This window comes from Erpetoichthys calabaricus, chromosome 4 (genome assembly GCF_900747795.2).
Source record: "Erpetoichthys calabaricus chromosome 4, fErpCal1.3, whole genome shotgun sequence".
Taxonomy (NCBI): Eukaryota; Metazoa; Chordata; class Cladistia; order Polypteriformes; family Polypteridae; genus Erpetoichthys; species Erpetoichthys calabaricus.
This window is the reverse complement of record NC_041397.2, coordinates 321,631,670-321,645,449: the sequence shown is the minus strand read 5'-3', so window position 1 is coordinate 321,645,449 and position 13,780 is coordinate 321,631,670. Positions and strand designations below refer to the sequence as shown.

General features: G+C 40.1%; 2 protein-coding genes across 2 annotated transcripts in view; both read left to right on the top strand.

Moving 5' to 3' along the window:
• Positions 1–13,780, top strand: part of LOC114643526 (NACHT, LRR and PYD domains-containing protein 3-like) — a 2,412,635-nt gene that overhangs the window by 887,398 nt on the left and 1,511,457 nt on the right. The gene's annotated exons all lie outside the window — the stretch shown is intronic.
• Positions 1–13,780, top strand: part of LOC114643532 (butyrophilin-like protein 2) — a 678,491-nt gene that overhangs the window by 184,620 nt on the left and 480,091 nt on the right. The gene's annotated exons all lie outside the window — the stretch shown is intronic.

Sequence of the window (13,780 nt, the reverse complement as noted above, 5' to 3'; positions counted from 1 at the left end):
AATTTTTGAAAAAGAATTAAAAAAAATTAAAGTAAATAAGTAAAACAATAACACATCATGAGCGGAGTGAGCTTGTCATGGTGTCCATTCCGTGGCTGTGATTCACTTTGCTTGTTAAGTTCAACTTCATCAGTGTCGCTGCTTGCTGTCCCAGTCAGTTCCTTTCCTCCCACTATGATCTCCTCTCTTTCTCTTTCTCTTCCTCCTTTTCCCTTTAGTTTTTCCATTTTCTTTTTCTGTTGTAGCTCTTTGTGGATTCTCACCACACATCACAATGACTTAAACAGACCACCACAATCCTCGGCAGTGTGACGTGTCTGTCACTCCCTGTAGAACAGGAGGTGCTGTTTGTGACTGTGGATCTCAGATGTTTTCAAACAGCGTCACACATTTGTCACACGTCTGCCTTTTTACCTTTTGACCTAAAATGTGCCTTTTCTGTTATTTTTGGCCAATTATTTTCTGTGGCTAAAAATTTAGTACCTCTTTAATTGAAATGCCATCAGGGTCCCAGCAGTGAATGCCCCCTTTAACTGTCGTTCAACAATAAATTAATGGACTGATAGATCAGAGTCTTTATTTGAGCTCTTTATGTAATCAGTCGTTTGTAAAGTTAGTATTCGTATTTCACTTGTGAACTTGTCACTGAGCTCTGTGTCTGCACTGAATGAAGAGCATCAGAAATAAATAAAGGAATTGAATTGACAGAAAATGAAATCCAAAGCATTACTGAGTCTACCAGTGGGCTTCAATGGTGGAGGACCTTGTGCATCAGATGGGTTTTGGTCTGGAAGGTCATTTGTTGATTTGTTCTTCTGAGGCTCAGGTCCCCTCATCTACTGTTAAGTTTTTAGGCTCCATTTCCCCTCAAACCTGATGGCTTATTCAGAGTCAGTGCCCTAGAAGGGGGGCTATGTTATGATATGAATACTATGGCATTTTATTTTGCTCTTCCATTGTGTTTTGATAAACCTTTTCCCGCTTATATTACATTTTAGAACATGCAAAGCTTTTCTGTTTGAAGCTCAATGCTTTTTAATTGGAAGCTTTTCATATTTCAAAAACTTGCACCTTCTGGACCATGATGTCAGAGCTGCACTGACAAAAAACAGAGACATAGGTATTGTGGCACGGATGCAACATTATTCCTGTTATTCATATTCATTCGCATGTCTTCTTGTGTTTGTAATCAGTGACCGTGTGTGTTTTTTTTTTTCGATCTTGCCAGTCCCCACATGTTGCTGTTTCTTTTGTACTTCAGGACATGCAGAGGAAAGAATAGTACAGAGAGGTCATCAGATTCAAATGTTAACAGTTCACACACACCCAAGGACCATCCTTCCTACATTTGTGACAGGTGTACCTGTTGCAATGCGCACACTTCTCCCTGTGCTGTGGTTCTTATTACACTGACGGGACGCCTGACACTCACTGAGTTTGCTTTCCTGGTGGAAGCGACTGTCTTGGAACAGAAGCTTGTCGATGTTGCATCCTCTTTCTTTTTCCATCGCCTTTTCTTGTAAGAAGAGACAACGAAGTTCCTCTGCAAGGTGAGCCATGAACACTCTTCTTTTCTCAGTGGACCCCGTACCTGCCTTGTAAAGTACGTGTGTGTTCATCGCTGCCAGGAAAAGCAAAAGTTAGCGTTTTATTTCAGTTTTCAAAAAGGGACTACGCCACAGGTCACCTGGTGGATTCTGGACATTCAGTCGTAGGGTCCTTGATCAACGGCATTCTCTATACTCTAATTTTAATGTTCTTTACCAAGTCTACAACCTCTTGGTTAGGTCTGCTTGTCCAAGAAGGGAGATGCTAAGTGGGGAGCCATGCCAAGCTCTGTGACAGGCCACGTCACTAGTTTGCTTTTCAGGAAGTGGTGAAGTGCACATAACTCTTTAAGATGAGGGTGTGCAGGGGGAGCTCCATTAAGAAATGGCAGAGCAGAGGCAGAAAGTCCTGCCTCAGATCTGGATGCACACGAGAGATATGCACAGATCTGGTAGGTGTGAAGAGTCACACAGACCTCAGTGCCAGTCAAGGAGCCGCTACCTCAGAGCGTACCTGAAGCTAAGTATGAGAAGCCATGGGAGAAAGAGAAAGGGTCCAAAAGCAATTAGGACCATACTCACCACTGGAGAGAGTGCTGGAGAAGCCGATGGCTGCAGGTGGGCATGTGAATGAGGGCACTTAAAGTGTAGGTGTGGGGGCTCAGGCCAGTGGAGACATAGAGGTCACATTGTGCTCCCTGATTGGAGGGTCAAGACGGGGTCATGCAATAAAGAGGTACAAAGCATCTGAGAGGAGGTCTTGATGGCAGCAGGAAGAGCTCATACATCAGGAGCTAAGGGGAGCCAAACCACAGCTCATTGTAGTGGGGGGATTGGATTGAGCCAGTAGTAGCTTGTTGCTTTTTTGTGAAAGTCTTTATGTCTCTTGATTTAGCAATTAGAGGAAGAAGAAAAGATTTGCTTTCTTTTGTTTATAAATATTTTTTTTCAATATTTATTTTAATGTGTCATCATGGACTGTGTGATTATGTATTGATGACACAACACTTTTTTGGATATTCTTCATTCTCACTGTAAGTAAAAATGTTATTATTTTTTCACCATTCCTTTTGGTCTCTGTTGTCTCCACCACTGGTTCTCAGTCATGAATACCCTGGGTTCAAGGTCATGCCAGAGATATGGACGTGTGCTTAGGGGACAATTTCAGGGTTTTGAACAGGCAGACAGCAGCACCCCGAGTGTCACCGATGAGGTCTCCATTTACATCCAGAGTTCAGAGGGACACCGGCTGGAAAACAACTGACCTCACTTCCTGTCCATCACAGGAATGTTGCATGAGCTTATAATGGAAAAATGGAAAATATTAATCATGTGGACTACCTTGAGTTTTCTATTAATACTTTATGAATGGTTAATTTGTAATGTTTAAAACTATTGAATTTTTGCACAACAGTGCCATCTGGTGGGAGATGTGGGTGGTAATGAGCCACTTGCCCCAAAAGTAGAGGCTCTCTACCTGACTAGACGACAGAAGTACACGTGTGTGCAAAACTACAGGCGACATCTTTGTGAAATCACACAATTCAAATCTCTGCTTTTCGTGGCAGGAAGAAGCGTCTGCAGTGGGCTGCATGTTAAAGACGGCACTTCAACGCTCGTCTGGTCTCGGGTGCAAGGCTTGTGTTTTTATCTTTACACTTTACAAAATAATAGCAGTCCAACATTACTAACCTGATCAATCTCTGTTTTCCACCTGGCAAATAATTTACAAGTAGGTGTAGCAGAGTAATAGAAAACCAACAGACCCCACAGTCATGACATGCATGCTGCTGATTCCGTGTTCAAAATAACAGCAGTGTGGTGTTCAGCTAGTGAGGTCATTCATTCAGCGTCAGTCATGGCCCTCATTTAAGGAAGGAAGGCAGTAAATGTTGTCAATGCTGGTCAGAGTGCATTTCTCTCTGAAAATCGGAGTAAAATGGGTTTATACAGACATTGTTCAGAAGAACAGCGTACTTGGATTAAAAAGTTGATTGCAGAAGGGTAAACATATAAAGAAGTGCAGAAAATGATAGGCTGCTCAACTAAACCAATCGCAAATGCTGAAAGACGTGGAAGAAAACAGAAAACTGCCATTCAAATAAATTGAACAATAGCCAAAATGGCAAAGACTCAGCCAATGATCAACTCCAGGAAGATCAAAGATGGTCTAAAGTTACCTGTCAGTACTTGAGTTACAATTAGAAGACGCCTATGTGAAGCCAAGCTATGGGCAAGAAGACATGCTGAAGAGGTGACAATTTGCCAAAGAACACACTGACTGAGCTAAAGAGAAATGGCCCAACATTTTGAGGACGGATGAAAGCAAGATTGTTCTTTTTGGGTCTAGGAGCCGCAGACAGTTTGCCATATGACCTCCAAACACTGAATTCAAACCACACTACACGGTGAAGCAAAGTGGCACAAGCATCATGATATGGGGATGTTTCTCGCATTATGGTGTCAGGCCAGTTTATCCCATACCAGGGGTCATGGATGAGTTTGAATATTGAAAAGGTCATGTTGCCTTATGCCAATGATGAAATGCCCTTGAAATTAGTGTTTCAACAAGACAATGTTGCCAAACACACCAGTAAATGATCAACATCTTGGTTCCAGACCAAGAAGATTGGTGTTATGGAGTTTCCAACCCAATCCCCGGACCTTAATTCAATAGAAAACTTGTGGGGTGACATCAAAAATGCTTATATATTACATTTCATTAGGGGGACTCTAGCTATTCTCCTAGGATCTGGGATTACCCCACATATTATACTCTGGTTCTGGAAATGTAAAATGCTTGTTCTCGGAAACAGACATAGGATTGGTAGCGAATGGTGTTGTACTGTTCAACTTGCTTGGAAATACAGTTATTACTTTCACATCTGCCTCAGCGTCATTATTTGGAATTAGCTGAATCCACTTCTCTCTAAAGAACACAAGATGTGATTTTTCCATTACAGAACAATTACAATATTCTGATGTAAGCATTATCAATTTTTCCGTTTGCTCAGCCTAAGGATTTGTTCAGCTTTCCACCCCAGTAGACCTCCCACCTGCCCTGTAAACTGTCCCACCCCACCTGATCTGTAATATAAGGGGTCGGTGTGGCTGAGCAGGACAGGAGCGTCAGCACCACCATGAGACTCGCCGCATTGCTGGTTCTGCTGTGTCTGTGCTCTACTGCGATGGCTTTGGTGAGTTCAGACATGTGACATTTGTACATTTGATGTCTTTACTGTACTTTAGGAAAGTGTATAAAAAAATGTATTTTACAAATTTCCAGTTAGTAAATCATTGTCTTTTCAAACAATTCAATGATAGTTGTCATCTTTAATCTGTTTTATGATAACTAAAGCCTCATTTAACTTTATTTCTTTTTCCCTAGCCATCTAGCATTTCAGCCACACCAAAGTTGGGATTACCTGCATCAGGAAATGGCACAATAAACGTTCTAAGTAAATCAGTATTGAATATCCCACTGTGAGTATAAATCAGGACCTGCTGCTAAATAATTAATGTCAGTTCCATCTTTGATCTCTCTGTTGTATGGGAGGCAAGTGTGGAATTTAAGTAAGCCACATTAATGAATTACCAAATAGGAGGTTTTTATTTCAATACATTGATGGACTGAAGCTCATATCAAAGATTCTTAATATTCTCTGATTATCATTTTTAAAGTTTTAAAGCTCACCCACATGCATGTCCATCCTCCTTAACATCATATATGATTGGAGGGCTTTTTGCTGACAAGTTAGCACAATGAAACAATAAATAAAAGTAGGAAACTGATGTTACTGTATAATGACACCAAAATTATTGGTGGATTTATTAATTAAAGAAATGAACAATTAGTTCTCATCTGTCTTCCACAACATCACATCCTGGACTAGACTTATAAAGACGACATTGCCTGCCTCCTACAGATACAAGGAAATACATTTATCCTGTGGCTGACATTCCTCTGGAAGGCACCCCATTCTAAAAGGAGGCCATAACTACCTGGCAGAAATCAGCTTTACAGAAAATCAAAGAAATGTGGAATAACAGTCATATAGAATTAAAAAGGTGATCACACAAAATTTATAATAAATCTAAATACCCGAATTGATAACCACAATTTCTTCCACACTCTCAGGAGAATCATCCCACCTAATTGTGATTCATCTTCACCTCACAAGCAAATCAAAACAAACTAGAAATGATGTCCTCAATTGAAGTTGAAGTAGAAGTTGTAGTTTTTAACAAATATGCCTTTTAGTGTATGAAGAAAAAAAAAAGTCCCTTATTTTGGTAATTAAAACTCAAATAAACTCTTTACTATTAAAACAGCCTTCATTTAGTTTACCTCTACTGCACACTAGAATTTGTCAGGCACATGTCATGGATGCCACCTTGTGCTGTGTTTTCACAAGTGTGAACTATTAGACAGGAAAAGGAAAACTTCAAAAGTGTCATAACAAATTCAGTGAAGAATTCCAATTATATTTTCAGTAAAATAATTTCTTTCTTATCCAACTTAGGCCTACGACAGATCAGAACTCAAGTACATTTTTACTATAATGTCCTAACTCCACTAATACACTTTTATTAAGCACTCCTGGCCTTGACTAAGGGAAAGTCTCCTGTACCTGACGGCATTCTGACCAAACTTCCATTAATATATTGAGAGCAGATATCTAGTCGTATATTTCACAATCTTCAGTAGTCCATTGCTAGCTGTCAGCATCATTTTGCTTCAACGTGGCTAGAATAATTTCATGTTATATTTACAAAAATATATTTAAATGTCTGTTAGATATTCTGGGAGCTATGTGTTTATTTGTACTGTATATTATTAATATTTTACACTTAATTAATATTTGGCACTGTTAGTGCAAATGGACGTAATCAGGAAGCAGAGCTGAGCAAAAAGTATTTGTCTGCCTGTAATGCACATTTGGAATATTTAAACGTTAAACAGTTTTTATTTATTGTTTCTTTTCTTTGGCTACGCTGCTCTTTCCTCCTAGAGGTCCAAGTCATCATTTTCAATACACATCTCTCTTTATTTTAAATTAAAGTGCTGTGAGTGTTTACTTGGTTTACAAATGAGCCTGAATGTAACAAATAGTGAATTGTAAGGATTTTTAACGATTCCCTCATTAATCTCAGTTGAGCAGGGCCCTTATTCAATACAGCTTACAAACATTTGTGAAGTATTTTGAGTGTATAACAAAAAACTAGTGAGTTAGCAAGCAATACAGAAAAAAATGATCAAAACGCACAAGACAGACACATAAGTTATAGTTAGTTCAAGATGAGAATGAATAAACGAACAAATGAAAACTGCAGCCTGTGGCAAGTCGATCGCGTGTGTGAGATTCGGCTCAATATTTTGCCGCGTTTGATGCCAGTTCAGTGCTGTGAACAGGAACAGATGCTTAAGCAATAACAGACGAGACTAAATTTAAACAGAGTTTCTTTTTTTTTCCACCACAAAAACGTCATGCATGTGACTCGCGTTTGTTTTACGTTCAGGTGTGTGTGAGATGAGTCAGCAGCTGAACTGTGAGTTTGCTGAGGTCACTGAACTGAGCACTGCTGACATGGAAAAGGATTTTAAAAGAGATCTGATAAGATAATAAAATGAAAATTAGAAATATGGCAGCTTCTTAATGAGAAAATGGTGCCACCTTTTTGCAAAAAAGAGCAGTAAATGGGGGATCTCTGGTGAAAAAGTGACTTTCACGATACTGGAAAATTATTAAAAAATCTGTAATTACTACAATGATAGACCCAAGAGCTGAGTTGAGGGGTAGAAAGATCTGTTCACATAGGTATTGTCAGGTGTTGAGAAGCAGAAGAAGAAGAAGAAGAAGACAGCTCTCTATTTGACTAATAACACCAAACAATAACTACAATCTAAGAAATGATTTGCAGAAAGTGGCATGTAGCTTGTCTCGAGTAATACAATGTGAAAATTAATTCAAGGAAAAACAAACAACCGTTCATTGACATTTAAATGTTAGTTTTTTTTTTCTTTTTGTAAACACATTTGAATTACATTTGAATAGTGACATTCGCTCTAACAACCCTGAATCTTTACTGCTAAGACCTGGTTTTGGGTCTCACATTGTGTCACATTTATAGACCTGTCTCACACATACTGTATATATTGTCACGCTTGGGTCACAGATTTGCACAGAAACACAGGAGGTTGTAGAGACAGGAACTTTGTTCAAACACTGCAAACAAACATATGTCTCTTTTTCAAAAGTTTAAACTGTGCTCCATGACAAGACAGAGATGACCGTCTCACAATCAAAAGAATGCAAACATATCTTCCTCTTCAAAGGAGTGCGCGTCAGGAGCAGGGAAGGACAGAGAGAGAGAAAGAGAAAGAGAGAGAGAAGCAAACAATTCAAAACTGACAGGTGCTGTTCGAACTTTTAAGTATACGAAGTACCGCGCAGATTGTGCAAAAGATCGGCCGCAAGTAAGCCCAGCAAGCAAGGGAGCAATGTGAAGGTAGTCTTTCAGCGTTTTTTAACCTGTAGGGGTGCGATCAGCCCCCCAAGCTCACAATATATAGAGAGATGTAACAACATTGGCAGGATGTCACGTTTACACCTGATTCATAAGGATTCATTAATGGTTACCTTTGGACCAAATTAGTCTTTTTGAATCTCTTTTCATCTCCAATAAGTTGATCATGCTGTTCTCTGTCATGGAATCTTTCTGGTCTTTGTCTTTCACCTTAGATGTTGAGAAAGTTTGTTACCAACTCATTTTAAATTTTCTATGGTCAGTTTTGCATTGCAGGATTTTTGATGATTTTCTTTTCTTTTTTTTAATAAACACAACTCAAAGCTTTACTCCTCAGTCTGAATAACTCAAATGCTGTCCTTATACTGAGAGGATTGTGCTCCACATGTCCTCTCTCTATGTCCATGGGGTGACTGGTGCACTTGTTCTCCAGATGAATTCTTCTTGAACCTCTTTCTCCTCCTTCACACCCACTCTGGCCTCTCTTCCTCCCTACCATGTGACCTCTTGCCACTCATCCTCTCTCCACTCCATGCTCAACTAACAGCTGTCAGTATCATCTAAGTTTCTGGATATCTTAAAAAAGAGTTTGACAAATGAATTCTTTAGAGTTTTCCCTGTAAGGATATTCAGCGCCTTCTTAGTTAAGTACTTTTCTAAAGTTTTGGCTTGAGCTGAGCATGTTAATGAATTTAAGTATGTTTTTAATCTCCTGGTTCATCCATTTTCCTGTTCCACAGTTCTGTCTCTTCTTTAATGGGGTAGCACAGCATTCTACTGTTTAAATGACATTGTTACACACTGAGGTGCACTTAGCATTAGGTGGCATCACTCTGTGTTGGTTTCAAGTTTCTGTTTGTTTTGAGAGAAGGTCTTGGCCTGCAATATGTGCTGTACTGAAAACTAAAACCATAACCTGAAGAGGTTGAGACTGTTGAATTTTGAAGCCAAACAAACAAGACGTAAGCTGATTTCTGCCAGAGCCATATGTGTGTGTACGTGTGTGTGCGTGTGTGTGTGTGTGTGTGTGTGTGTGTTGGGATTTAAGTTTACTTTTTCCTAAGCCATTTATCCTCCAACAAGAAACAATAATCAAAGAAATTAATGTAAATGCACTCATCATGTGTCTTCTGCTTTTACAGTCGGCAGTTTGAAGGAAGAGCTCCAACAAGAGTTGCTGGATGACCTGCAAGACTAACATAAGTTGGTAAGAAAATGTGGGCTACAGATATAAAAAACAAATTATGAATAAAAACATTCTGGATGAATGAATAATTCACTTGTCTAGGAGGCATAAAAATATTAATGGATCCATTGGTGTGATGGGGACAGGGTGTTCCACTCTTCATTGGTTTTACTTGTTTGCTTCCTGCCACTGTAGAACATCATCAAAGTTGTGTTTAACTTCAGTTTGGTTAAAGGTGGCTCCACCTGATCAAGATCAGCGTCCTAAATGAAGCCATGAATATTTCAAAGCCTCCCCAGCTCTCATGGTGAGATGCGTCTATGCAGATAGACGCACAGCAGATATTCCAAAGTCACATATTAATGTTCTAGGCCTCTGGTCTCTTTCTACTGATTTGATCAGCTTCTTCTTTGTTTTTCAGCCCAAAAGGACCAATCCAGGAAAGAAAATTAAAAAAAATATAATGGCTTGAAATAAAATAAACTGAAATGCATTGAACCGATTGGCTCTTTGTCCACATGTTTAAGTTTTTGTCTTTAAAGTATATGTTTTATTTGATTTATTTATGTTCATTACTCAGAAACTATCATATTACACACATTGATCTCAAGAATGACTTCTCGGCTGACCTGTCAAAAAAGGGGATTGGAGAAGTCGGCAGGATCCAAATGTCATCAATGCTTCATCTCAAATTCTTATTTACGTTCCTTTGAAGCACATTTACTGATATGTGAGTGCTGAAGGACGCTATCCACCAAGGTCGTCCACTATTAGGTGCCATGCTTCACACTATACTACTTTTCTAATTTCTGAGCATTTTTTATTTGTTTTTTAAGCAGATATATTTTTACTATTGTTGAAATTTCATTGTTTATAAATTTCTATACCCGTTACTGGTTATGTTACTTAGAGGTGTATTATGTCATCTCACCCCACCTATATAAGATGGTGGTGCAGTTTACCTTGCATTGTAGCCTTTGGATATTTCTAAACAAACTCTGTGCTTTACACATGCTTTATCACTCACTGTGAGTCAAAGGAACTTGACATGGCATCAGAAAGTAATTTTAACTTTATTTTATAGAGGCCAAGTAGATCAATGTAAATCTGTTCCCTAGACGTAGGCCCAGGAAATTAGAACATTCGAACAAGGTGAGAATGGAAGATTCTGCCAAAAATAAAAAAAAAATTTCTACAGTAAATTTTCCATACAAAGACTGTAGCTCAAAGTGGTTTACAAGAAAACAATAAAATGAGAAACACTAAAGTGAAAATATTAAAAATTGTCTAGAATAACAGAGATACAGTATTGTAATGGTCACGTGGCCAGGAAGGAGGTGAGAAGCGTCCGGAATATATGAGAACCAACAGCTGTAAATATTCCTCCTTGAAAGGAATGCCATGAGCTTTTGAAGAACAACAGTCATCATGGCCACTTGTTCAGCAGTAAGTTCTTGGAGCGAACGGGTAGTTGAATTATCCACTGTTTCCAGGGGAGAAAGAAAGAAGAGTGATGGCAGTGCCGAGGGCTAAAACACCAAATTGAGGATAAAACAAAGTAGCCATAATCTGTCCTTTAGTAAGGACTCTCCTGGTCTCCTATAGGGGAAATGTTTGATTAACAGTCACATGAAGAATAACATGAGCAATATAACAAGAGCCACACCATCTGGAGGACCACCAGGAATATGCATTTTGAACACAAAATAAGTTCCATTGAGGGCCACTAGAGCTTTAGGAAGAGTCACTTACAGAACAGGTTTAGGATTAATACTCCAGATTTCAGCCTAAAATTTGGCAGGATGACACAGCACACGTGCATTACTTAGTTCAGAACAAGTGCCAGAGAGTGGTAAGAAAGTACCACAGTCTTCTTCAGTAACACACCTAAAAGGGGCACAATCATAGCACTGTGACCAACCCTATAAATGTAATGGCATTTTGTACATCAAACCCTCCAGTGAGGGCTACTGAACAGTTTCTAAAAAGACCAATGTTCCCCTTATGTTCAGAGCCAAAATAGAAATGGGGGATTCCATCACGAGCAAACTGACATCAGTCAATATTGTTATAATTAGGTTTAAAAGGTGGAATTTACCTGAATGTGGAAAGGCAGTACAAACCCAATAGGAATAGTTAAACATTGAAGAGGCCCATATGTCAGAGAAGGCCAAATAAGTATTAATACCATAAGCACCATGAGTGTGTTCAAGCTCATCCGCAGTGAGGTGATGTGAGAGGTCTCTTTTATTGTGACAGTATGAGAAACATGCTTTATAGGGATTTGTAAAATGAAGGATATTAGTGAAATTCAGGAACTTATCTGGGCATCTTTATTCTGTGAAGTCCTTTAAGAGATGCTTAGCCACAACTGTTGAATCAGCTTTCCTACAAGGAAAAGTTTCTTGGTCATTTGGCAGCTCCTGTTATGAGTCACCACAGTGGATCATCTTCTTCCATATCTTTTTGTCCTCTGCATCTTGTTCTGTTACACCCATCACCTGCATGTCCTCTCTCACCACATCCATAAACCCTCTCTTAGGCCTTCCTCTTCTCCTCTTACCTGGCAGCTCTATCCTTAGCATCCTTCTCCCAATATAAATCTGCACATGTCCAAACCAAGGCAATCACGCCTCTCTGATTTTGTATCCCAACCATCCAACCTGAGCTGACCCTCTAATGTCCTCATTTCTAATCCTGTCCATCCTTGTCACACCCAATGCAAATCTTAGCATCTTTAACTCTGCCACCTCCAGCTCTGTCTCTTGCTTTCTGCTCAGTGCCACCGTCTCCAACCCATATAACATAGCTGGTCTCACTACCATCCTGTAGATCCTCCCTTTCACTCTTGCTGATACCCATCTGTCACAAATTACTCCTGACACTCTTCTCCACCCATTCCACCCTGCCTGCACTCTCTTCTTTACTTCTCTTCCACAATCCCCATTACTCTGTACTGCTGATCCCAAATATTTAAACTCTTCCACCTTTGCCAACTCTATTCCCTGCATCCTCACCATTCCACTGACCTCCCTCTCATTTACACATATGTATTCTGTCTTGTTCCTACTGACCTTCATTCCTCTCCTCTCTAGAGCATATCTCCACCTCTCCAGGGTCTCCTCAACCTGCTCCCTACTGTCTCTACAGAGCACAAGTCCACGGAGACTCCAGGCTAATCTCGTCTGTCAACTTGTCTGTCAACATTGCAAATAAGAAAGGGTCTAGAGTTGATCCCTGATGTAATCCCACCTCCATCACTCCTACCGCAGACCTCACCACAGTCACACGTCCCTCGTACATATCTTGTACAACTCTTACATACTTCTCTGCCACTCCCGACTTCCTCATACAATACCACAGCTCCTCTTGAGGCACCCTGTCATATGCTTTCTCCAGGACCACAATGCCACAATGCAACTCCTTCTAGCCTTCTCTAAACTTCTCCTTCAACACCCTCAGAGCAAACATTGCATCTGTGGTGCTCTTTCCTGGCATGAAACCATCCTGCTGCTCACTAATCATCACCTCACTTCTTAACCTATTTTCCACTACTCTTTCCCATAACTTCATGCTGTGGCTCATCAATTTTATCACCCTTTAGTTACTACAGTCCTGCACATCCCTCTTATTCTTAAATATCGGCACCAGTACACGTCTTATCCACTCCTCAGGCAGCTTCTCTCTTTCCAAGATTCCATTAAACAATCTGGATAAAAACTCCACTGCCATCTCTCCTAAACACCTCCATGCTTCCATAGGTATGTCATCTGGACCAAAGGTCTTTCCATTCTTCATCCTCTTCATAGCTGTTCTTACTTCCTCCTTGCTAATCCGTTGCACTTCTGATTCACTATCTCCACATCATCCAACCTTCTCTCTCTCATTCTCTTCATTTATCAGCCTCTCAAAGTACTCTTACCATCTGCTCAAAACACTCTCCTCACTTGTGAGTACGTTTCCATCTTTATCCTTTATCACCCTAACCTGCTGCACATCTTTCCCAGCTTGGTCCCTTTGTCTCGCCCACTGGTCCTTTACTCTTGTCTACTTTCTGCATCTCTCTGACTATCCCACTTCTTCTTCGCCATCCTCTTCCTCTGTATACTCTCCTGTATTTCTTCATTCCATCACCAGGCTTCCTTTTTCTCCTTCCTCTGTCCAGATGTCACGCCAAGCTCCCTTCTTGCTGTCACCCTTACTACATCTGCTGTAGTTGCCCAACTGTCTGGTAACTCTTTACTGCCACCCAGTGTCTGTCTCATCTCCTCCCTAAACTCAACCTTGCAGTCTTCCTTTTTCAACTTTTGCCATTTGATCCTTGGCTCTGCTCTCACTCTCTTCCTCTTCTTGATCTCCAAGGTCATCCTACAGACCACAATTCCATGCTGTCTAACTACACTTTCCCCTGCCACCACTTTGCAGTCTTAAATCTCCTTCAGATTGACTCTTCTGCATAGGATGTAATCTACCTGTGTGCATCTTCCTCCACTCTTGTATGTAACCCTATGTTCCTCCC